Raw genomic sequence first — 24135 nt, 5'->3', positions numbered from 1 at the left:
GTTTACATGCTGTTTACATGCAGTTTACATGCAGTTTACATGCAGGTTACCTGTAGTTTACATGCAGGTTACATGCAGGTTACAAGCAGGTTACATGCAGTTTACTTGCAGTTTACATGCAGGTTACATGCAGTTTACATGCAGGTTACATGCAGGTTAAATGCAGGTTACATGCAGGTTACATGCAGTTTACATGCAGGTTACATGCAGTTTACATGCAGGTTACATGCAGGTTACATGTAGTTTACATGCAGGTTACATGCAGTTTACATGCAGGTTAGACGCAGGTTACATGCAGTTTACATGCAGTTTACATGTAATTTACATGCAGTTTACATGCAGTTTACCTGCAGTTTACATGCAGTTTACATGCAGTTTACATGCAGGTTACATGCAGTTTACATGCAGTTTACATGTAGTTTACATGCAGTTCATATCCAGTTTACATGCAGGTTACATGCAGTTTAAATGCAGGTTACATAGAGGTTACATGCAGTTTACATGCAGGTTACATGCAGGTTACATGCAGTTTACATGCAGTTTACATGCATTTTGCAGTTTACATGCAGCTTACATGCAGGTTACCAGCAGTTTACATGCAGTTTACATGCAGCTTACATGCAGGTTATATGCAGGTTACATGCAGGTTACCTGCAGTTTACATGCCGTTTACATGCAGGTTACATGCAAGTTACCTGCAGTTTACATGCAGTTTACATGCAGGTTACATGTAGTTTACATGCAGGTTACATGCAGGTTACATGCAGGTTACATGCAGTTTACATGCAGTTTACATGCAGTTTACATGCAGGTTACATTTAGTTTACATGCAGTTTACATGCAAGTTACATGCAGTTTACATGCAGTTTACATGCAGGTTACATGCAGTTTACATGCAGTTTACATGCAAGTTACATGCAGTTTACATGCAGTTTACATGCAGTTTACATGCAGGTTACATTTAGTTTACATGTAGTTTACATGCAGGTTACATGCAGTTTACATGCAGTTTACATGCAGGTTACATGCAGGTTACTTGCAGTTTACATGCAGTTTACATGCAGGTTACATTTAGTTTACATGCAGTTTACATGCAAGTTACATGCAGTTTACATGCAGGTTACATGCAGTTTACATGCACTTTACATGCAAGTTACATGCAGTTTATATGCAGGTTACATGCAGGTTACATGCAGGTTACATGCAGGTTACATGCAGTTTACATGCAGTTTACATGCAATTTACATGCAGGTTACATGCAGTTTACATGGAGGTTACATGCAGTTTACATGCAATTTACATGCAGGTTACATGCAGTTTACATGCAGGTTACATGCAGTTTACATGCAATTTACATGCAGGTTACATGCAGGTTACATGCAGTTTACATGCAGGTTACATGCAGTTTACATGCAATTTACATGCAGGTTACATGCAGTTTACATGCAATTTACATGCAGGTTACATGCAGTTTACATGCAGTTTACATGCAGGTTACATGCAATTTACTTGCAATTTACATGCAGTTTACATGCAGTTTACAAGCAGGTTACATGCAGTTTACATGCAGTTTACATGCAGTTTACATGCAGGTTACATGCAGTTTAAATGCAGGTTACATGCAGGTTACATGCAGTTTACATGCAGTTTACATGCAGTTTACATGCAGTTTATATGCAGTTTACATGCAGTTTACATGCAGGTTACATGCAGTTTACATGCAGGTTAAATGCAGGTTACATGCAGTTTAAATGCAGGTTACATGCAGGTTACATGCAGTTTACATGCAGGTTACATGCAGGTTACATGGAGTTTACATGCAGTTTACATGCAGTTTGCAGTTTACATGCAGCTTACATGCAGGTTACATGCAGTTTACATGCAGTTTACATGCAGCTTACATGCAGGTTACATGCAGGTTACATGCAGGTTACATGCAGGTTACCTGCAGTTTACATGCAGTTTACATGCAGGTTACATGCAGGTTACCTGCAGTTTACATGCAGTTTACATGCAGGTTACATGCAGTTTACATGCAGTTTACATGCAGGTTACATTTAGTTTACATGAAGTTTACATGCAGTTTACATGCAGTTTACATGCAGGTTACATGCAGGTTACATGCAGTTTACATGCAGTTTACATGGAGTTTAAATGCAGGTTACATGCAGTTTACATGCAGTTTACATGCAGTTTACATTCAGTTTACATGCAGTTTACATGCAGGTTACATTTAGTTTACAAGCAGTTTACGTGCAAGTTACATGCAGTTTACATGCAATTTACATAAAGGTTACATGCAGTTTACATGCAGTTTACATGCAGGTGACATGCAGGTTACATGCAGGTTACATGCAGTTTACATGCAGGTTACATGCAGTTTACATGCAGTTTACATGCAATTTACATGCAGGTTACATGCAGTTTACATGCAGTTTACATGCAGGTTACATGGAGTTTAAATGCAGTTTACTTGCAGGTTACATGCAGTTTACATGCAGTTTACATGCAGTTTACATGCAGTTTACATGCAGGTTACATGCAGTTTACATGCAGTTTACATGCAGGTTACATGCAGGTTACACGCAGTTTACATGCAGTTTACATGCAGGTTACACGCAGGTTACATGCAGTTTACAGGAAGTTTACATGCAGTTTACATGCAATTTACATGCAGTTTACATGCAGGTTACATGCAGGTTACATGCAGTTTACAGGAAGTTTACATGCAGTTTACATGCAGGTTAAATGCAGGTTACATGCAGGTTACATGCAGGTTACATGCAGTTTACATGCTGTTTACATGCAGTTTACATGCAGTTTACATGCAGGTTACCTGTAGTTTACATGCAGGTTACATGCAGGTTACAAGCAGGTTACATGCAGTTTACTTGCAGTTTACATGCAGGTTACATGCAGTTTACATGCAGTTTACATGCAGGTTACATGCAGGTTAAATGCAGGTTACATGCAGGTTACATGCAGTTTACATGCAGGTTACATGCAGTTTACATGCAGGTTACATGCAGGTTACATGCAGTTTATATGCAGTTTACATGCAGGTTACATGCAGGTTACATGCAATTTACATGCAGTTTACATGCAGGTTACATGCAGTTTACATGCAGGTTACATGCTGTTTACATGCAGGTTACATGCAGGTTACAATTAGGTTACATGCAGTTTACATGCAGTTTACATGCAGGTTACATGCAGGTTACATGCAATTTACATGCAGTTTACATGCAGGTTACATGCAGTTTACATGCAGGTTACATGCTGTTTACATGCAGGTTACATGCAGGTTACAATTAGGTTACATGCAGTTTACATGCAGTTTACATGCAGGTTACATGCAGGTTACATGCAGTTCACATGCAATTTACATGCAGTTTACATGCAGGTTACATGCAGTTTACATGCAATTTACATGCAGTCTACATGCATTTTACATGCAGGTTACATGCAGTTTACATGCAGTTTACATTTAGTTTACATGCAGTTTACATGCAGGTTAAATGCAGGTTACATGCAGTTTACATGCAGGTTACAATTAGGTTACATGCAGTTTACATGCAGTTTACATGCAGGTTACAAGCAGTTCACATGCAATTTACATGCAGTTTACATGCAATTTACATGCAGTTTACATGCAGTTTACATGCTATTTACATGCAGTTTACATGCAGTTTACATGCAGGTTACATGCAGTTTACATGCAGTTTACATGCAGTTTACATGCAGGTTACATGCAGTTTACATACAGTTTACATGCAAGTTACATGCAGTTTATATGCAGTTTACATGCAGTTTACATGCAGTTTACTTGCAGGTTACATGCAGTTTACATGCAGGTTACATGCAGGTTACATGCAGTTTACATGCAGGTTACAAGCAGGTTACATGCAGTTTATATAGAGTTTACATGCAGGTTACATGCAGGTTACATCAAGGTTACATGCAGATTACATGCAGTTTACATGCTGTTTACATGTAGTTTACATGCAGTTTACATGTAGTTTACATGCAGTTTACATGTAGTTTACATGCAGTTTACATGCAGGTTACATGCAGGTTACATGCAGTTTATATGCAGTTTACATGCAGGTTACATGCAGTTTACATGCAGTTTACATGCAGGTTACATGCAGTTTACATGCAATTTACATGCAGTTTACATGCAGGTTACATGCAGTTTACATGCAGGTTACATGCAGTTTACATGCAGGTTACATGCTGTTTACATGCAGGTTACATGCAGGTTACAATTAGGTTACATGCAGTTTACATGCAGTTTACATGCAGGTTACATGCAGGTTACATGCAGTTCACATGCAATTTACATGCAGTTTACATGCAGGTTACATGCAGTTTACATGCAATTTACATGCAGTCTACATGCATTTTACATGCAGGTTACATGCAGTTTACATGCAGTTTACATTTAGTTTACATGCAGTTTACATGCAGGTTAAATGCAGGTTACATGCAGTTTACATGCAGGTTACAGGCAGTTTACATGCAGTTTACATGCAGTTTACATGCAGGTTTCATGCAGTTTACATGCAGGTTACATGCATGTTACATGCAGTTTACATGCAGGTTACATGCAGGTTACATCCCGTTTACATCAGGTTACATGCAGTTTACATGCAGTTTACATGCACTCTCTCAGTATCAAGCTCATTCACTTTATCATTTTCGAGAAATTCAGACTCAAAGTTTATTATTTTGATGTGAAAAAGGCATTATGCACGATATTTACGCAACTGTAAAATCACTTTGATCCATAATTTTTGACAAAGGCATGTACACTTGAACTCAAGAACATCCTGACTGTTCACTCACTCAGTATCAAGCTCATTCACTGTATCATTTTGGAGAAATTCAGCCTCAAATGTCATTCATTTGAAGTAAAAAAGGCATTATTTGCAATATTTATGCTACTGCAAAATCCCTTTGATCCATAATTTCTGATAAAGGCTTGTACACTTGAACTCAGGAACATCCTGACTGTTCACTCACTCAGTATCAAACTCATTCACTGTATCATTTTGGAGAAATTCAGCCTCAAAAGTCATTCATTTGAAGTGAAAAAGGCATTATTTGCAATATTTATGCTACTGTAAAATCCCTTTGATCCATAATTTCTGACAAAGGCATGTACACTTGAACTCGGGAACATTTTAACTGTTCACTCACTCAGTATCAAGCATATTCACTGTATCATTTTGGAGAAATTCAACCTCAAAGTTCATTATTTTGCAGTGAAAAAGGCATTATGCGCAATATTTATGCTACTGTGAAATCCCTTTGATCTATAATTTCTGACAAAGGCATGTACACTTGAACTCAGGATCATCCTGACTGTTCACTCACTCAGTATAACGCTCATTCACTGTATCGTTTTCGAGAAATTCCGTCTCAAAAATCATTATTTTGAAGTGAAAAAGGTATTATGCATGATATTTACTCTACTGTAAAATCCCTTTGATCGATAATTTCTGACAAAGGCATGTACACTTGAACTCAGGATCATCTTGACTGTTCACTCACTCAGTATCAAGCTCATTCACTCTATTGTTTTCGAGAAAATTCCGTCTCAAAAATCATTATTTTGAAGTGAAAAAGGCATTATTTGCAATATTTATGCTACTGTAAAATCCCTTTGATCCATAATTTCTGACAAAGGCGTGTACACTTGAACTTAGGAACATCCTGACTCTTCACTCACTCAGTATCAAGCTCATTCACTGTGCCATTTTGGAGAAATTCAGCCTCAAAGTTTATTATTTTGAAGTAAAAAAGGCATTATGCGCGATATTTATGCTACTGTAAAATCCCTTTCATCCATAATTTCTGACAAAGGTGTGTAAACTTGAATTTAGGAACATCCTGACTGTTCACTCACTCAGTATCAAGCATATTCACTGTATCATTTTGGAGAAATTCAGCCTCAAAGGTCATTCATTTGAAGTGAAAAAGGCATTATTTACAATATTTATGCTACTGTAAAATCCCTTTGATCCATAATTTCTGACAAAGGCATGTACACTTGAACTCAGGATCATCCTGACTGTTCACTCACTCAGTATAAAGCTCATTCATTGTATCGTTTTCGAGAAATTCCGTCTCAAAAATCATTATTTTCAAGTGAAAAAGGTATTATGCATGATATTTACGCTACTGTAAAATCCCTTTGATCCATAATTTCTGATAAAGGCGTGTACACTTGAACTCAGGAACATCCTGACTGTTCACTCACTCAGTATCAAGCTCATTCACTGTATCATTATGGAGAAATTCAGCCTCAAAGGTCATTCATTTGAAGTGAAAAAGGCATTATTTGCAATTTTTATGCTACTGTAAAATCCCTTTGATCTATAATTTCTGACAATTTCTGTACACTTGAACTCAGGATCATCCTGACTGTTCACTCACTCAGTATCAAGCTCATTCACTGTGTCATTTTGGAGAAATTCAACCTCAAAGGTCATTCATTTGAAGTGAAAAATGCATTATTTGCAATATTTATGCTACTGTAAAATCCCTTTGATCCATAATTTCTGACAAAGGCATGTACGCTTGAACTTAGGAACATCCTGACTGTTCACTCACTCAGTATCAAGCATATTCACTGTATCATTTTGGAGAAATTCAATCTCAAAGGTCATTCATTTGAAGTGAAAAAGGCATTATTTGCAATATTTATGCTACTGTAAAATCCTTTTGATCCATTATTTCTGACAAAGGCATGTACACTTGAACTCAGGATCATCCTGACTGTTCACTCACTCAGTATCAAGCTCATTCACTGTATCGTTTTCGAGAAATTCCGTCTCAAAAATCATTATTTTGAAGTGAAAAAGGTATTATGCATGATATTTACGCTACTGTAAAATCCCTTTGATCCACAATTTCTGATAAAGGCGTGTACACTTGAACTCAGGAACATCCTGACTGTTCACTCACTCAGTATCAAGCTCATTCACTGTATCATTTTGGAGAAATTCAGCCTCAAAGGTCATTCATTTGAAGTGAAAAGGCATTATTTGCAATATTTATGCTACTGTAAAATCCCTTTGATCTATAATTTCTGACAATTTCTGTACACTTGAACTCAGGATCATCCTGACTGTTCACTCACTCAGTATCAAGCTCATTCACTGTGTCATTTTGGAGAAATTCAGCCTCAAAGGTCATTCATTTGAAGTGAAAAAGGCATTATTTGCAATATTTATTCAACTGTAAAATCCCTTTGATCCACAATTTCTGACAAAGGTTTATACACTTGAACTCAGGAATATTTTAACTGTTCACTCACTCAGTATCAAGCATATTCACTGTATCATTTTGGAGAAATTCAATCTCAAAGGTCATTCATTTGAAGTGAAAAAGGCATTATTTGCAATATTTATGCTACTGTAAAATCCCTTTGATCCATAATTTCTGACAAAGGCTTGTACGCTTGAACTTAGGAACATCCTGACTGTTCACTCACTCAGTATCAAGCATATTCACTGTATCATTTTGGAGAAATTCAATCTCAAAGATCATTCATTTGAAGTGAAAAAGGCATTATTTGCAATATTTATGCTACTGTAAAATCCCTTTGATCCATAATTTCTGACAAAGGCATGTACACTTGAACTCAGGATCATCCTGACTGTTTTCTCAGTCAGTATCAAGCTCATTCACTGTATCATTTTCGAGAAATTCAGACTCAAAGTTTATTATTTTGAAGTGAAAAAGGCATTATGCACGATATTTATGCAATTGTAAAATCCCTTTGATCCATAATTTCTGACAAAGGCATGTACACTTGAACTCAGGAACATCCTGACTGTTCACTCACTCAGTATAAAGCTCATTCACTGTATCGTTTTTGAGAAATTCCGTCTCAAAAATCATTATTTTGAAGTGAAAAAGGTATTATGCATGATATTTACGCTACTGTAAAATCCCTTTGATCCATAATTTCTGATAAAGGCGTGTACACTTGAACTCAGGAACATCCTGACTGTTCACTCACTCAGTATCAAGCTCATTCACTGTATCATTTTGGAGAAATTCAGCCTCAAAGGTCATTCAAGTGAAAAAGGCATTATTTGCAATATTTATTCAACTGTAAAATCCCTTTGATCCACAATTTCTGACAAAGGTTAATACACTTGAACTCGGGAACATTTTAACTGTTCACTCACTCAGTATCAAGCATTTTCACTGTATCATTTTTTGAGAAATTCAACCTCAAAGTTCATTATTTTGCAGTGAAAAAGGCATTATGCGCAATATTTATGCTACTGTGAAATCCCTTTGATCCATAATTTCTGACAAAGGCATGTATACTTGAACTCAGGAACATCCTGACTGTTCACTCACTCGGTATCAAGCTCATTCACTGTATCAGTTTGGAGAAATTCGGCCTCAAAATTTATTGTTTTGAAGTGAAAAAGGCATTATGCACGATATTTACGCTACTGTAAAATCCCTTTGATCGATAATTTCTGGCAAAGGCATGTACACTTGAACTCAGGATCATCCTGACTGTTCACTCACTCAGTATCAAGCTCATTCACTGTATCGTTTTTGAGAAATTCCGTCTCAAAAATCATTATTTTGAAGTGAAAAAGGCATTATGCGCGATATTTATGCTACTGTGAAATCCCTTTGATCCATAATTTCTGACAAAGGCATGTACACTTGAACTCAGGATCATCCTGACTGTTCACTCACCTCTGTATCAAGCATATTAACTGTATCATTTTGGAGAAATTCAGCCTCAAAGGTCATTCATTTGAAGTGAAAAAGGCACTATTTGCAATATTTATGCTACTGTAAAATCCCTTTGATCCATAATTTCTGACAAAGGCATGTACGCTTGAACTTAGCAACATCCTGACTGTTCACTCACTCAGTATCAAGCATATTCACTGTATCATTTTGGAGAAATTCGGCCTCAAAATTTGTTTTGAAGTGAAAAAGGCATTATGCATGATATTTACCCTACTGTAAAATCCCTTTGATCCATAATTTCTGACAAAGGCATGTACACTTGAACTCAGGAACATCCTGACTGTTTACTCACTCAATATCAAGCTCATTCACTGTATCGTTTTCGAGAAATTCCGTCTCAAAAATCATTATTTTGAAGTGAAAAAGGCATTATGCGCGATATTTATGCTACTGTGAAATCCCTTTGATCCATAATATCTGACAAAGGCATGTACACTTGAACTCAGGATCATCCTGACTGTTCACTCACTCAGTATCAAGCATATTAACTGTATCATTTTGGAGAAATTCAGCCTCAAAGGTCATTCATTTGAAGTGAAAAAGGTATTATGCATGATATTTATGCTACTGTAAAATCCCTTTGATCCATAATTTCTGACTAAGTCGTGTAAACTTGAACTTAAGAACATCCGGACTGTTCACTCACTCAGTATCAAGCATATTAACTGTATCATTTTGGAGAAATTCAGCCTCAAAGGTCATTCATTTGAAGTGAAAAAGGCATTATTTGCAATATTTATGCTACTGTAAAATCCCTTTGATCCATAATTTCTGACAAAGGCATGTACACTTGAACTCAGGAACATCCTGACTGTTGACTCACTCAGTATAAAGCTCATTCACTGTATCGTTTTTGAGAAATTCCGTCTCAAAAATCATTATTTTGAAGTGAAAAAGGTATTATGCATGATATTTACGCTACTGTAAAATCCCTTTGATCCATAATTTCTGATAAAGGCGTGTACACTTGAACTCAGGAACATCCTGACTGTTCACTCACTCAGTATCAAGCTCATTCACTGTATCATTTTGGAGAAATTCAGCCTCAAAGGTCATTCAAGTGAAAAAGGCATTATTTGCAATATTTATTCAACTGTAAAATCCCTTTGATCCACAATTTCTGACAAAGGTTAATACACTTGAACTCGGGAACATTTTAACTGTTCACTCACTCAGTATCAAGCATTTTCACTGTATCATTTTTGAGAAATTCAACCTCAAAGTTCATTATTTTGCAGTGAAAAAGGCATTATGCGCAATATTTATGCTACTGTGAAATCCCTTTGATCCATAATTTCTGACAAAGGCATGTATACTTGAACTCAGGATCATCCTGACTGTTCACTCACTCAGTATCAAACTCATTCACTGTGCCATTTTGGAGAAATTCAGCCTCAAAGGTCATTCATTTGAAGTGAAAAAGACATTATTTGCAATATTTATTCAACTGTAAAATCCCTTCAATCCATAATTTCTAACAAAGGTTGATGCACTTGAACTCTGGAACATTTTGACTGTTCACTCACTCAGTATCAAGCATATTCACTGTATCATTTTGGAGAAATTCAACCTCAAATTTCATTATTTTGAAGTGAAAAGGGCATTATGTGCATTACATCTGCCAGGTTTGCAAGAACTGATTCTATATCAAACACTGTCACTGCAGTTTAATTCTTTTGATACATCTCAAATAATTTTGTTCTATTTCTGAAGAATGCAAAATTCAAAGTCATGACAGAAACTTTGACTGATTGACTCGCTTAGTGAATTTTTTCTAAAAAAAAACACTTTGTAAACCTCTTCTCTATACGCTAAAACAAGTAAATCATTATTTTATTTATTATAAGAACAATTGTTAGTGGTGGCAGTAGTGGTAAATCTAATATTTACAACTTTCTGTTACTGATTAACACAGAGACCAGCTGTGCCATGTGCTCAGCAGTCAAACCAACACTTAAAGGGGTAGTTCGCCATTTTGCACATTAAGCCCTGTTTTTAGGTAGTCTGGGGTGAATTATAGATGTTCTGATCACAATTTGGACATTTGGTGCTGAACGGAGCATTTAGGTATCCACTGCGGCAGCCCCCCCACCTTTGCATTGAGTCAATGACCACTCAAGCAAACAATCATAAAACGGCATTAAACTTTCGTTTGCAGAGACATGAAACTCACCGTGTGGTCTGTGGTGGACAGCGATACGTTGGCTTGAAAATCACCGCGAAATACGCTTCCAGAGAAGTTATATTACCATTATTGTCCGTCTTCATTGATTTGTATTGTACACAAACAACGCACTATCGCCACCTAGTGGCTGGATGTCTTGCTGCTGCTATTCAACGGTGTCCGGAAAAATAGGTCCACCAAATGCTAAAACAACTGTTAGAAGGCACATTTCGCTGCGATTTTCGGGTCAATTTCGGGTCAATTTCGATAAATTGACCCGAAAATCGCAGCGAAATGTGCCTTCTAACAGTTGTTTTAGCATTTGGTGGACCTATTTTTCCGGACACCGTTGAATAGCAGCAGCAAGACATCCAGCCACTAGGTGGCGATAGTGCGTTGTTTGTGTACAATACAAATCAATGAAGACGGACAATAATGGTAATATAACTTCTCTGGAAGCGTATTTCGCGGTGATTTTCGAGCCAACGTATCGCTGTCCACCACAGACCACACGGTGAGTTTCGTGTCTCTGCAAACGAAAGTTTAATGCCGTTTTATGATTGTTTGCTTGAGTGGTCATTGACTCAATGCAAAGGTGGGGGGGCTGCCGCAGTGGATACCTAAATGCTCCGTTCAGCACCAAATGTCCAAATTGTGATCAGAACATCTATAATTCACCCCAGACTACCTAAAAACAGGGCTTAATGTGCAAAATGGCGAACTACCCCTTTAAAGGGCCTGACTTAACAAACTGGGTAAGTTGTTTAAAAGGTTTTCTCCGCACATTTTGCATGCCTTGTTTTAAAGTGGATGACGGCAAGCAAGAGCCTAAAAGGATGAGAAATGACAGCCAATCATCTGTGCTAGGACAATCTGAGGTTCACTCCTCAGCCATAGGGATATGCATGTTTTCCTATCAAGAATTCCAAAAAGAAAGTGTGCATTAGATTGAGATTTCAACAATGATGACATTTTGATCTGGAGAATAATCAAATGAAGATAGTCATCAAAAGGTTGCAGAACAGTACATAATTTACTTAGTGATTTCCATGAAGAAAGCCAAAACATTTCTGGCCTTTGCCCTTTTACAGATTCAGTGTGACACCTGTTGCAGGTGGTTCCATGTTGAGTGCATCGACATGGACTCGGAAACATTTCAGCAGGCAGAGAGTAGTGAATGGAATTGTGTGATTTGTGAACAATGAATAAACAACTTCAACAATGATTTCAGACTATATCTACAGTTTATAGTCACTTCCTGCTCACACATCCACATTTTACTAGTGAATGATGTTATTTGTTTCCCAAATGTGGAGTGGAGACATGGAGGGTTTGTAATGAGTTTTTTTTAGTTTTCCTTCTGTTTGGAGTGTAATCCTCTTGATTTGTTCAGCTTCATTCTTATTTTGAACAAATAAACAAAACCGATATTTAAAAAAAAAAAAAGAATCTCCCTTTAAAAACTAAAAACGTGAACTTTGAGGCTGAATTACTAAACAGTAAGGATGGTCCTGAGTTCAAGTGTACATGCCTTTGTCAGAAATTATGGATAAAAGGGATTTTACAGTAGCGTAAATATTGCAAATAATACCTTTTTCACTTCAAAATAATGAACTTTGAGGTTGAATTGAAGTTGAAGCAATTTGAATTGCCCTGTGTATAAATTGTGCTCTACAAATAAAATTGCCGTACCTTGCCTTGAATTTCTCCAAAATGATACAGTGAATGAGCTTGATACTGAGTGAGTGAACAGTCAGGATGGTCCTGAGTTCAAGTGTACACGCCTTTTGTGGTAACTTATAAACTAAAAGAACCACGAAACACCGATTGCCGAGTTTTTACCTTTATCTAAAGTGTAAGCCATTTAAACATACGGCACGGTTTCTGAGAGAACTGTCACAACTTGCCAACGTAACATCAGGGGTCCATTTCACAAAGCAGGTTCAACCAACTCTGAGTCTATTCCTGATCTCTGAGTTGATCTACTCTGAGATAGAAAACCCTGAGTTTTCGGTTCTAGAAACGCTGATTTGAGTGAGGTTAATCAAATCTGAATAGGTTCACCTTGAGTTTAGCGCATGCACCACAACTTTAAAAAGCCAGCATCAATGGAGCCCCGATTCGACGAGTCACCTTGGCAACGGGGAAGAGGAGGGGCTACGTTTTTCACCAACCTTGAATTGGAAATCTTAATGCGCTCATACGGCGAGTTTCAATACGTTTTTAGAAATAAGTGCAACACCGTTGCTGCAGCAAAAGTGTAAGTTTAAATGTAGTCCTTTGCAATCACAATAATATTACAGGGAAACTGCTTGAATGGTAGCCCATTCATTTAGGTGCAATCTCGCGGGGGAGAAGCTCACTTGGCAGCAGTTTAAGATGAAATATAAAAACATTGTTCAAACAGGTGAGACCTCGGCATGGAGGTACCTCATTTTGATCATGTTTTACACTGTAAAGTAAATATTAAGTGGCTATTTGACTGTGCAGTTATTTTATTCCCAACATAATGCTGTTTTCACAAACAAACTATGTCTTCTCATCTATATCTGTCAAGGAGGTGGTGTTGAGGGAGGACACGGATGCGGACGTCAAAGGAAAACTGGGTTTATTTCACAAAAACAAAGTAACGAACCAAAAGCGCAGCTTAGCCGGATTCAAAAAACAGACTGTGCATGACATAGAATAAATACTTAACTTAACGAAGAGAACGCAGAACATGGATATCTACGGGAATCAGGTCAAGGCAGGTAACAAACAACAATCCGACAAAAACGACAGGGGAGGCAGGAAACTAAATAGAGGGCTGGGAGTGATTGGGGAGTGAGTGCAGCTGAGGAAAAAACACAGGTGAAGTGAATGAACCTAAGGAACAGAGTGAAGGGAAACTAAGGCAAAACTAAACATGGAGTGACAACAAAAGCATAACCTAGAACATGAAAACTAAAAAATGAGTCCATGGGCGTGACAGAGCCCCCCCCCCTCAGGCGGTGGATCCCAGACATCCCTTAAAAGTCCAAGGGTGGGAGGGAAGGGCTCGAAGCCGGTCGGGGAACCAGAAACGGGCGTGGTGCCGGCTTCGGGCAGCAGGAGGTGGTGGTCTGGCGGACGCCCAGACAGCGTGACAGGTGATGGTCTGGCGGACGCCCAGACCGCAGACAGCGTGACAGGCGGTGGTCTGGCGGACGCCCAGACTTCCGTCGGCGTGGCGGCAGGAGACGGCGGTGGTCCGGCGGATGCCCGGACCCCCGATGACGTGGCAGCAGGCGTTGATCCGGCGGACGCCCGGACCCCCGATGACGTGGCAGCAGGCGGTGATCCGGCGGACGCCCGGACCCCCGATGACGTGGCAGCAGGTGGTGGTCTGGTTGGCACCCAGACTTCCATCTGCGTGGCGGGAGGAGGAGCCGGGGACCGTCCCACGGTTGACCAGACATCCGGCGGGGGGGGGCCCCCCCTTCAAGGGATGGATCCCAGACATCCCCAAAGTCTGGGGGTGGGAGGGAGGGACCCGAAGAGGTGAGTCCATGGGCCGGGGTCCCATGGGCTCTGAGGCTTTGTCGGCCCCTGTAGCCTCTTTGTCAGGCTCGTGGTCAGGCCCTGAGGCCTCTTGGTCGGGTTCGGGGTCAGGCCCGGAGGCCTCTTGGTCGGGTTCGGGGTCAGGCCCGGAGGCCTCTTGGTCGGGTTCGGGGTCAGGCCCGGAGGCCTCTTGGTCGGGTTCGGGGTCAGGCCCGGAGGCCTCTGTGGCTGGGGCTAGCTCTGGAACGGCTGGGGCTAGCTCTGGAACGGCTGGGGCTAGCTCTGGAACGGCTGGGGCTAGCTCTGGAACGGCTGGGGCTAGCTCTGGAACGGCTGGGGCTAGCTCTGGGACGGCCGGGGCCGGGGCCAGCTCTGGGACGGCCGGGGCCGGGGCCAGCTCTGGGACGGCCGGGGCCGGGGCCAGCTCTGGGACGGCCGGGGCCGGGGCCAGCTCTGGGACGGCCGGGGCCGGGGCCAGCTCTGGGACGGCCGGGGCCGGGGCCAGCTCTGGGACGGCCGGGGCCGGCTCTGGGACTGCTGGGTTGCTGGACACTGTGGCTGCTGGGTCCTGGGGCTGCGGGTCCTGGGAGCCTGAGGAAGAGGAGCTGTACAGCTTAATTACCTCTTGAGGCTCCAAGCCAAAAACGTTCTGCGAGGCATCATGCTGCACAGTCCTGGCATGGTCCCATACGAACTCCAGGTTAGAGTGCCACCCCCGGAGCCCCCGCCTCGCCGACAAGAACAGCAAGAGCTCACCAGCCACCCGCAGTTTCTCAAGTGCGGAGCCCCGCTCAATACTGCGCCAGAGCTCTTCGTAGAGGTCCCAGAATTTGTCTGAGTCCGCCGCGTCCATTTTTGGTCGGATTGTTCTGTCAGGGAGGTGGTGTTGAGGGAGGACACGGATGCGGACTTCAAAGGAAAACTGGGTTTATTTCACACAAACAAAGTAACGAACCAAAAGCGCGGCTTAGCCGGATTCAAAAAACAGACTGTGCATGACATGGAATAAATACTTAACTTAACGAAGGGAACGCAGAACATGGAACATGGATATCTACGGGAATCAGGTCAAGGCAGGTAACAAACAACAATCCGACAAAAACGACAGGGGAGGCAGGAAACTAAATAGAGGGCTGGGAGTGATTGGGGAGTGAGTGCAGCTGAGGAAAAAACACAGGTGAAGTGAATGAACCTAAGGAACAGAGTGAAGGGAAACTAAGGCAAAACTAAACATGGAGTGACAACAAAAGCATAACCTAGAACATGAAAACTAAAAAATGAGTCCATGGGCGTGACAATACCATCCATCCATCCATCCATTATCTATACCGCTGAATCCGTCAGTCGGGTCGCGGGGGGGCTGGAGCCTATCCCAGCGGTCAATGGGCAAGAGGCGGGGTACACCCTGGACAGGCCGCCAGTCCATCACAGGGCCACATAGAGACAAACGAGACAAACAACCATACACACTCACACTCACTCCTAAGGAAAATTTAGAGTCATCATCTATATCATGTTCAGTTAAATAATTTAGCCTATTTAAACTAACACAGACTTCTACTGAGCCAACAGAAAGAAGACAGATGCCCATAAAACCGGTGCTGCCCACTGCCAGCACCGCCACCTCTAACGGGAGGGAAGTGGCTGAGGGAATCCATGGAGGGAGTCCACCCCCAAGACACGAGTGCCTTTATAAAATATAATAGGCCTATAGGCTATATGTCTTTTTTAAGCCTATTCATACAAATATTTATTTGTCTTTTATGTCTTTTTTTTCTTTTGTCCCAACACATTCTGATGGTGCCGCTCAAAAAGATAATTGTCTGTAAATGCAAAAATCTATGCGCGGCCTGATAACCATCTCAGACGAATATTTATTTCTATGCACAATAATGCTCCACCTTCATCCACGGGATCGTTGTCAAAAGGACATGTTCGTGAAAAAAGTCGCCTCCTACTGTGCCTAATGGGCTTCTAGAAGTAGAAGAACTCGCTCTGCTGACTGAATAAATGAGGAAATCAAATGGCGTGTGTGGCTGAAAGAGGGCGGAGACAGAAAGAAACTTGAGGTTTCTTGAATAAAACCTGGTCCCGACCAGGTTAGGTTCAGAGAGTCTGTTACTCCGGTAACTGACCGTGAGGTTAAGTTACCTCTCTTTGTGAAACAGGCTAGAGTTACCCCTCTTTCTCGGGGTTGAGTTACCTCCCTTTGTGAAACGGAAAACTCAGGGTTTCCCTCATTTCAGAGTTAACCTACTCAGAGTTTTCACTAAACCTGCTACATGAAACGGACCTCTGGTGTGCTTCTTCTACACTGGCTGCCCTCATTAATACACCTCCATACCTTCTAGTGGTTCTCGGGCGCCACCTCTTGGTAATAATGAATATTTCCCATATTTACATCATTGCAACACCCCTTCCCCACTAAGTTCAGAAATTCCTCTCTTAACTATTAACTGTAAGGACTGAAAATGAATTACTGTAAATTACTTCAATAGACCTATACTGACCTTAACACATCAAACAAATTATCTTAGCATACACATAACAGAACACGATATATGCATTATCACAAAAAAACAGTAATACTTTTTATCACAAATTCAGTCTATCAGGAGCTTTTCGAGCACGCTGTGATCTGCGCACCGTTTCCTGTGAAACAGCAGTCACCACAGGCGTTGGAGCTTTGGGAGACTCCTGTGCTGCGGTCACCACAGGGCTCTGTGGTGTCTGTGTATCGGTGTACAGTGTTGCATAAAGTACTGAAATCTCACACTCAAGTAAAAGTATAGGTACCCCTCCAAAATATGACTTTGGTAAAAGTCCAAGTCACTGACTGAAATGTTACTTGAGTTAAAGTCTTAAAGTATCCGAAATGTCTTGTACTTAAGTATGAGAATTACTGTAAAAATAGATGTACTTAAGTAATGTAATGAAAAGTATAAGTAAAAAGTAAACAAGGCAAATGCAGTTTGAATGACATTTTTAATATTTTGGTAAACTTTGAAGGTCAAGTACACTTAAAATCTACACACAACCAAGTGCAGGCAAAATTTAGACCAGGTTTAGACAGAAAATACAAACTTTGTGAACCTTTAAGTTTTTCTTCTTCAAGTAAGGTCAGTGCTGAAAATAAGGCATACATTACACCATTAAGAAAAAAATGAAACAGAAGAGGCTGCTACTGTTATTGCCATCATTATAAACAAAATTTAAAGAAAAAAAATAGGAGAAAATTGAAGCTTATCTGGCATCTGAAGAGGGAGTCCAGTTTGAAACCCCTTTTGTAAACCTTTCTAAAAAATAAATAAAATAACTCAGTACAGAAAATGCGGCCAACATCACCAAGAAAAAAAGCTGTTACGATTACTGTACTTCAGAAGCTATAGGAGGTGCACACACAACCGGTCATTATACAAAAGAAAAAAAGAATTGGGAGGGAACTGCAGCTTATCTGGCATCTGAAGAGGAAGACCTTTTTTGTAAAACTACCTTAAAACCTAAAAAAGGGGAGTTTCTGTAAGATAGAATTTCCACGTCTTTGGGCAGGCATAACATGCATGGGGTCAAAACACTGTTGCGTTTTTTTTCTCTCTCTCTTTTTTTGTAACGAGTAACTAAACCGAACAATGAAAATGTATTGGAGTAAAAGTATGCAATTAAGTTCGGAAATATAGTGAAGTAGAAGTGAAAGTTGTCAAAAAATTTTAAACTCGAGGAAAGTACAAAGTATTCCATAATATACTTAAGTACAGTAGTGAAGTATTTTTACTTCGTTACTATACAACACTGTATAGACTGTCCAGTCTCTGCCGGTGGCACAGACACCTCCAGTGGTGATTCCTTCGCCGGAGACTCTCCTCCAGGAGTCACCAGTGGCAACTCTGCAGTGCTGACAATCTCTGGGCCTGTATCATGACGCAGCCGCACGTGGTCCTGATGCCTGTGGAACGCTCTTCCATCTGTCAGCTTGATGACGTAGGAGACGGGACCATTCTGTGTCAGGATAACCCCTGGAAGCCATCGCTGTTTGGAGTAACTGCAGAAATTCTTGACATAGACATTGTCACCTGGTTTCAGCAGTCTCTCTCTCGCATGAAGATCGTGCCTCGCCTCTGTTTTTCTTGCTTTCTCACTACCTTTTCTTTCAGGTCAGGGCGAAGCAGATCTAGCCTTGACTTGGGCCTATGGCCCATCAACATCTCAGCTGGTGTACGTGCAGTGGTGGTCTGAGGTGTGAGGCGGTATTTGAACACGAAACGTGAGAGTCTAGTACTCAGAGAATCACCTGTCATGCGCTTCAACCCTTCCTTCACGGTCTGGACAGCACGTTCAGCCAGTCCATTCGATGCTGGATGGAAAGGAGCTGTGCGAATGTGACGGATTCCATTCTGCTGCATGAAGTCACTGAACAGCTCACTTGTGAAGGTTGGACCGTTGTCTGTGACTAGGGTGTCAGGTAGACCATGAACTGCAAACACTTGTCTGAGTTTCTCAATGGTTGAGGGAGCTGTTAAATCCATTCTCGGCCACCAGATGTAGGATCTTGCCAGACTTTTCATCCTAGACACACCTGGATGTGTCTCATGCACTTCCTCGAAGATCTGTGAGCGGCCTGAGGGAGGCACGACGACCCTCGTCCCCCAGAAGATGCACCCATCTTGTAAGCTCAGCTCCGTCTTTCTTTTCGCATAAGGCCTCAAATCCTCACTCTCGATCACCACAGGCCAGCCTTGTAGCAGGTAAGTCTTTACCTTAGACAGGACAGGGTCACGCTCGGTCCATTGCTTGACCTGAGATGCAGTCACTGGTGTTTCCGACAACTTCTCTAACGAAAAGACAGTCTCCGGAGGCACGTAAGTGGTGACTGGTGTCTCTGGCAATGGCAGGCGACTGAGTGCGTCAGCATTTGCATTGTCCTTTCCTGCCCTGAACACTATGGTGTATTGGTAGGCTGACAATGTTAGTGCCCAACGTTGGATTCGGGCGGAGACAAGTGGTGGGATGCAACGTGTCTCGCCAAACAGACTCATCAGTGGCTTATGGTCTGTGTGGATTTTGAAGGGACGGCCGTAAAGGTACTGATGGAAGCGCTTAACAGCAAACACAATTGCCAGACCTTCCTTGTCTAGCTGCAAGTACCCCTTTTCTGCAGCCGTCAACGTGCGTGAAGCAAAGCCAATGGGCTTCTCTGATCCATCTGCCATCACGTGAGACAGCTCTTCCCCCAGACCATACGGTGAGGCATCACCTGAAAGGGTCACCTCTTTGTCTGGATCGAAATGCACAAGCAGTTTTGCTGACTGGAGCAGTTCTTTCACTTCCTTGAAAGCTTTTTCTTGCTCCTCACACCACTGCCACTTTGTGTCAATGTGCAGTAGTTTGTACAGCGGCGCCAAGACCTTAGAGAGGTCCTGCAGAAATTTCCCGTAGTAATTCACCATTCCAAGAAAAGATCTGAGTTCGGTGACATTCTTGGGGCTTGGGGCTTCCTTGACAGCTTCCACTTTGTCTTCCACTGGGCAGATACCTTCGGCTGTTATCCTGTGTCCCAGGTAAGTGACACTCAGTGCCATGAACACGCATTTTTCCCTTTTCAGTCTCAGCCCTGCATCTGAGAGTCTCTGTAGCACCTGCTCCAAGTTTCTGAGATGCTCGGCCTCTGTAGCACCCGTAATGAGCAGATCATCCAGGTAGCATGCAACGTGTGGGATGCCCTGCAACAGACTGTCCATTGTCCTTTGGAAAATGGCGGGGCTGGACGCCACTCCAAACACTAGGCGGTTGAATTTGAACAATCCCTTGTGTGTGTTGATTGTGACGAACTCCTTGGACTCATCATCTAGCAGCAGCTGCTGATAGGCGTGGCTCATGTCCAGTTTTGTGAACGACTTGCCCCCAGCCAGGGTTGCAAACAGGTTATCCACCCGTGGGAATGGGTACTCCTCCAGCTTTGAGACCTGATTCACGGTAAGTTTATAATCCCCACATATATGCACTGTTTTGTCAGGTTTCATAACAGGAACAATGGGAGCTGCCCACTTGGAGAACTGGACTGGCTCGATGACGCCCAGCGCCTGTAAACGCTCCAGCTCCTCCTCCACTTTCTGTTTCATGGCATAAGGTACCACTCTGGGCTTGTAGAAACGTGGTGTGGCATTGGGGTCAATGTACAGTTTCACTGTCATTCCCTTGAGTGTGCCCAGCTCGTCTCTGAACACCTCACTGTATCGCTGCAGAACGTCCTCTGTTTTGCCTGTGTACTTCACCTCATGCCAGTTCAGTTTGATTTTTCTGAGCCAGTCACGGCCAAAAGACTGGGTCCACTACCCTTGGCCACCACTAGTCTCCCCTCAGCCTTCTGATTACCCAATGCGATGCTCACCTTTAGCACTCCCAGGTGGTGAATGGGCTGCCCAGTGTATGTCCTCAGCTGCAGCTTTGATGGTGTCAGGGGCGGTGGTTTGGACCTCCAGGTCCTCTTGTAGGTCTCCTCGCTGATGACCGACGCTGTCGCTCCTGAATCAATCTCAAACTTGACATCCTGTCCGTATACTGTGACTGTGGCATAGTATGGCATAGGCGGTTCCTCATCAGTGTTCACTGCAAACATGTCAAAAGAACACATAGCCTCTTCGCTTGCTTCCTCTACATGGTGTGTGTCAGCCTGATTTTGCTTTCCTTTCCATTTCTCAGTCTTTTTGTTTTTAGCACCTCTGCACTTCTTTTCTAAGTGTCCTTTTTTCTTGCAACCATGGCAGACTGCATCCTTGAATTTGCATTCGTTTGCATAATGTGCTCCTCCACACCGAAAGCATTCAACTGGCTTGCCAGATCTCGAATTGTCTTTCTTTATGTGATGCACTACCACAGGTTGTGCTCCAGCATGCCCTTTCTGGATGTCTTTGGCGTTGCTAGCAGCCGTTTCCATGCCCTGAGACAGCTCTAGCGCTTTTTTAAAAGTCAATGTCGGTGTTGTCTCACTCAGCAAGCAGCGCTGAATCGCTTCATCATTTATGCCGCATACAAGTCGGTCACGTAGCATGTCGTCTAGCACCGCTCCGAATTCACAGTGCTCTGACAGCCATCGTAGCTCTGCTACAAAGTTAGCCACTGACTGACCTGATTTTCTGAAGTGACTGTGGAACTTGAAACGCTGGACAATTACTGACGGTTTCGGATTGTGGTGGTCGCCTACGAGTTTGACTAATTCTGCATATGGAATTTCACCTGGTTTCCGTGGTGTTGCCAAGTTCCGTATCAGCTTATACGTCTTCACCCCACACACACTCAGAAGAATCGAGCGCTTCCTAGCCTCCTCAGTAATTCCGTTAGCACTGAAAAAGTGTCCCAACCTTTCCTCATACTCAGTCCAATCCTCGTCTCCCTCCACGTATTCACCGATTGTCCCGAACGTTGCCATGATCTGCACAGGTCGTTGTCCTTCTCCCTGTCCCCTTTCCACAGCAACTGGCGCTCCGTTCCTCTCAACGAGCTCCTCTTGTTTCTCGGCGATAGCTTGTTGTTGTTCCTCTCCACCGATTTCACTCATCGCAGTTCATCTCGTTGCCAAAATTATGTGGTAACTTATAAACTAAAAGAACCACGAAACACCGATTGCCGAGTTTTTACCTTTATCTAAAGTGTAAACCATTTAAACATACAGCACGGTTTCTGAGAGAACTGTCACAACTTGCCAACGTAACATCTGGTGTGCTTCTTCTACACTGGCTGTCCTCATTAATACACCTCCATACCTTCTAGTGGTTCTCGGGCGCCACCTCTTGGTAATAATAAATATTTCCCATATTTACATCATTACAACACCTTTATCAGTAATTATGGATAAAAGGGATTTTACAGTAGAGTAAATATTGCAAATAATGCCTTTTTCACTTCAAATGAATGACCTTTGAGGCTGAATTTCTCCAAAATGTACAGTGAATATGTTTGATACTGAGTGAGTGAACAGTCAGGATGTTCCTGAGTTCAAGTTTACACGCCTTTGTCAGAAATTATGGATCAAAAGGATTTTACAGTAGCATAAATATTGCGCATAATGCCTTTTTCACTTCAAAATAATGAACTTTGAGGCTGAATTTCTCCAAAATGACACAGTGAATATGTTTGATACTGAGTGAGTGAACAGTCAGGATGTTCCTGAGTTCAAGTGTATGAACCTTTGTCAGAAATTATGGATCAAAAGGATTTTACAGTTGAGTAAAATATTTACACGCTCCGTATCATGGACTTCCTGCATTTGCCATAAATTCTGTAATACGGGCGCACTTTAAATCAGGAAAAGACGAACGCCTGCTCACTTGACCACGAAAAAAAACGAACGTCTGCTCACTTGACCGCAGTTCCTCGATCTAAGTGCAGCCTTTGACACCATTTCTCACCCCATCCTGCTCAATAGACTCTCCTCCTTAGGCATCACCAGCACCCCCCTGCACTGGTTTCACTCCTACCTCACAGGCCGCACTCAGTTCATACAGCTCAAGTCCTTCTCCTCTCAGCCCTCCCCTGTCACTTCAGGTGTTCCCCAGGGCTCCGTCCTGGGGCCCCTCCTCTTCATCATCTACCTCCTCCCACTTGGCAATATTTTTCGAAAATTTGGTATACATTTCCACTGCTTCGCGGATGACACCCAGCTCTATCTGTCCAGTAAACCTGACGCCAGTCTCCCTCCATCCTCCCTCACCCACTGCCTCTCTGAGATTAAATCCTGGTTCACCGCAAACTTCCTTAAACTCAACAGTGATAAAACAGAACTCCTCCTTGTTGGCACCAAATCCACCCTTTCCAAAGTTGACAGTTTTTCCCTCACCATAGACAGCTCCACCGTGTCCCCCTCCCCTCAGGTTAAGAGTCTGGGTGTCATCCTCGACAGCCCACTTTCTTTCCACTCCCACATCAATAACATATTTTCATCTACGTAACATTAATCGTCTCCGCCCCTCTCTCACCCCTCACACCACTGATGTCCTGGTCCACAGCCTCGTCACCTCCCGTATAGATTATTGCAACTCACTCCTTTTCGGTGTCCCTCACAAATCCCTTCATAAGCTTCAACTAGTTCACAACTCTGCGTCATCACCGGTACCCCCTCCTTTCACGATATCACCCCCGTCCTCCCGCAGCTTCACTGGCTCCCAGTCAAATTCAGAATTACTTTCAAAATCCTTCTTTATACATTCAAGGCCATCCACAACCTCGCCCCCCCATATCTGTCTGATCTCCTCTCCATTGTCATCCCATCTCGCTCCCTCAGGTCATCCTCCTCCCTCCACCTCTCTGTGCCCTCTGCCCGTCTCAGCACCATGAGAGCAGAGCTTTCAGTCGCTCTGCTCCCCAACTCTGGATCTCACTCCCACCAGACATCCGCAACATTGACTCTTTACCCCTCTTCAAATCAAAACTCAAAGCCATCTATTTCAAGCTGCATTCTCCCTCTAGCCTCTTTTTAACTTGTGTTATTTTATTTATTGTGTTTTTAATGTGTTGTAAAGTGTCCTTGAGTGTTGAGAAAGGCGCTTTTTAAAAAAAAATAAATGTATTATTATTATTACATGCAGGTTACATGCAGTTTACATGCAGTTTACATGCAGGTTACATGCAGTTTACACCGGGTGAAAAGATGCCTTTGCAGTCCC

The sequence above is a fragment of the Odontesthes bonariensis genome, chromosome 3, assembly GCF_027942865.1.
Source record: "Odontesthes bonariensis isolate fOdoBon6 chromosome 3, fOdoBon6.hap1, whole genome shotgun sequence".
Classification (NCBI taxonomy): Eukaryota; Metazoa; Chordata; class Actinopteri; order Atheriniformes; family Atherinopsidae; genus Odontesthes; species Odontesthes bonariensis.
Note: the sequence above shows the minus strand (reverse complement) of the source record.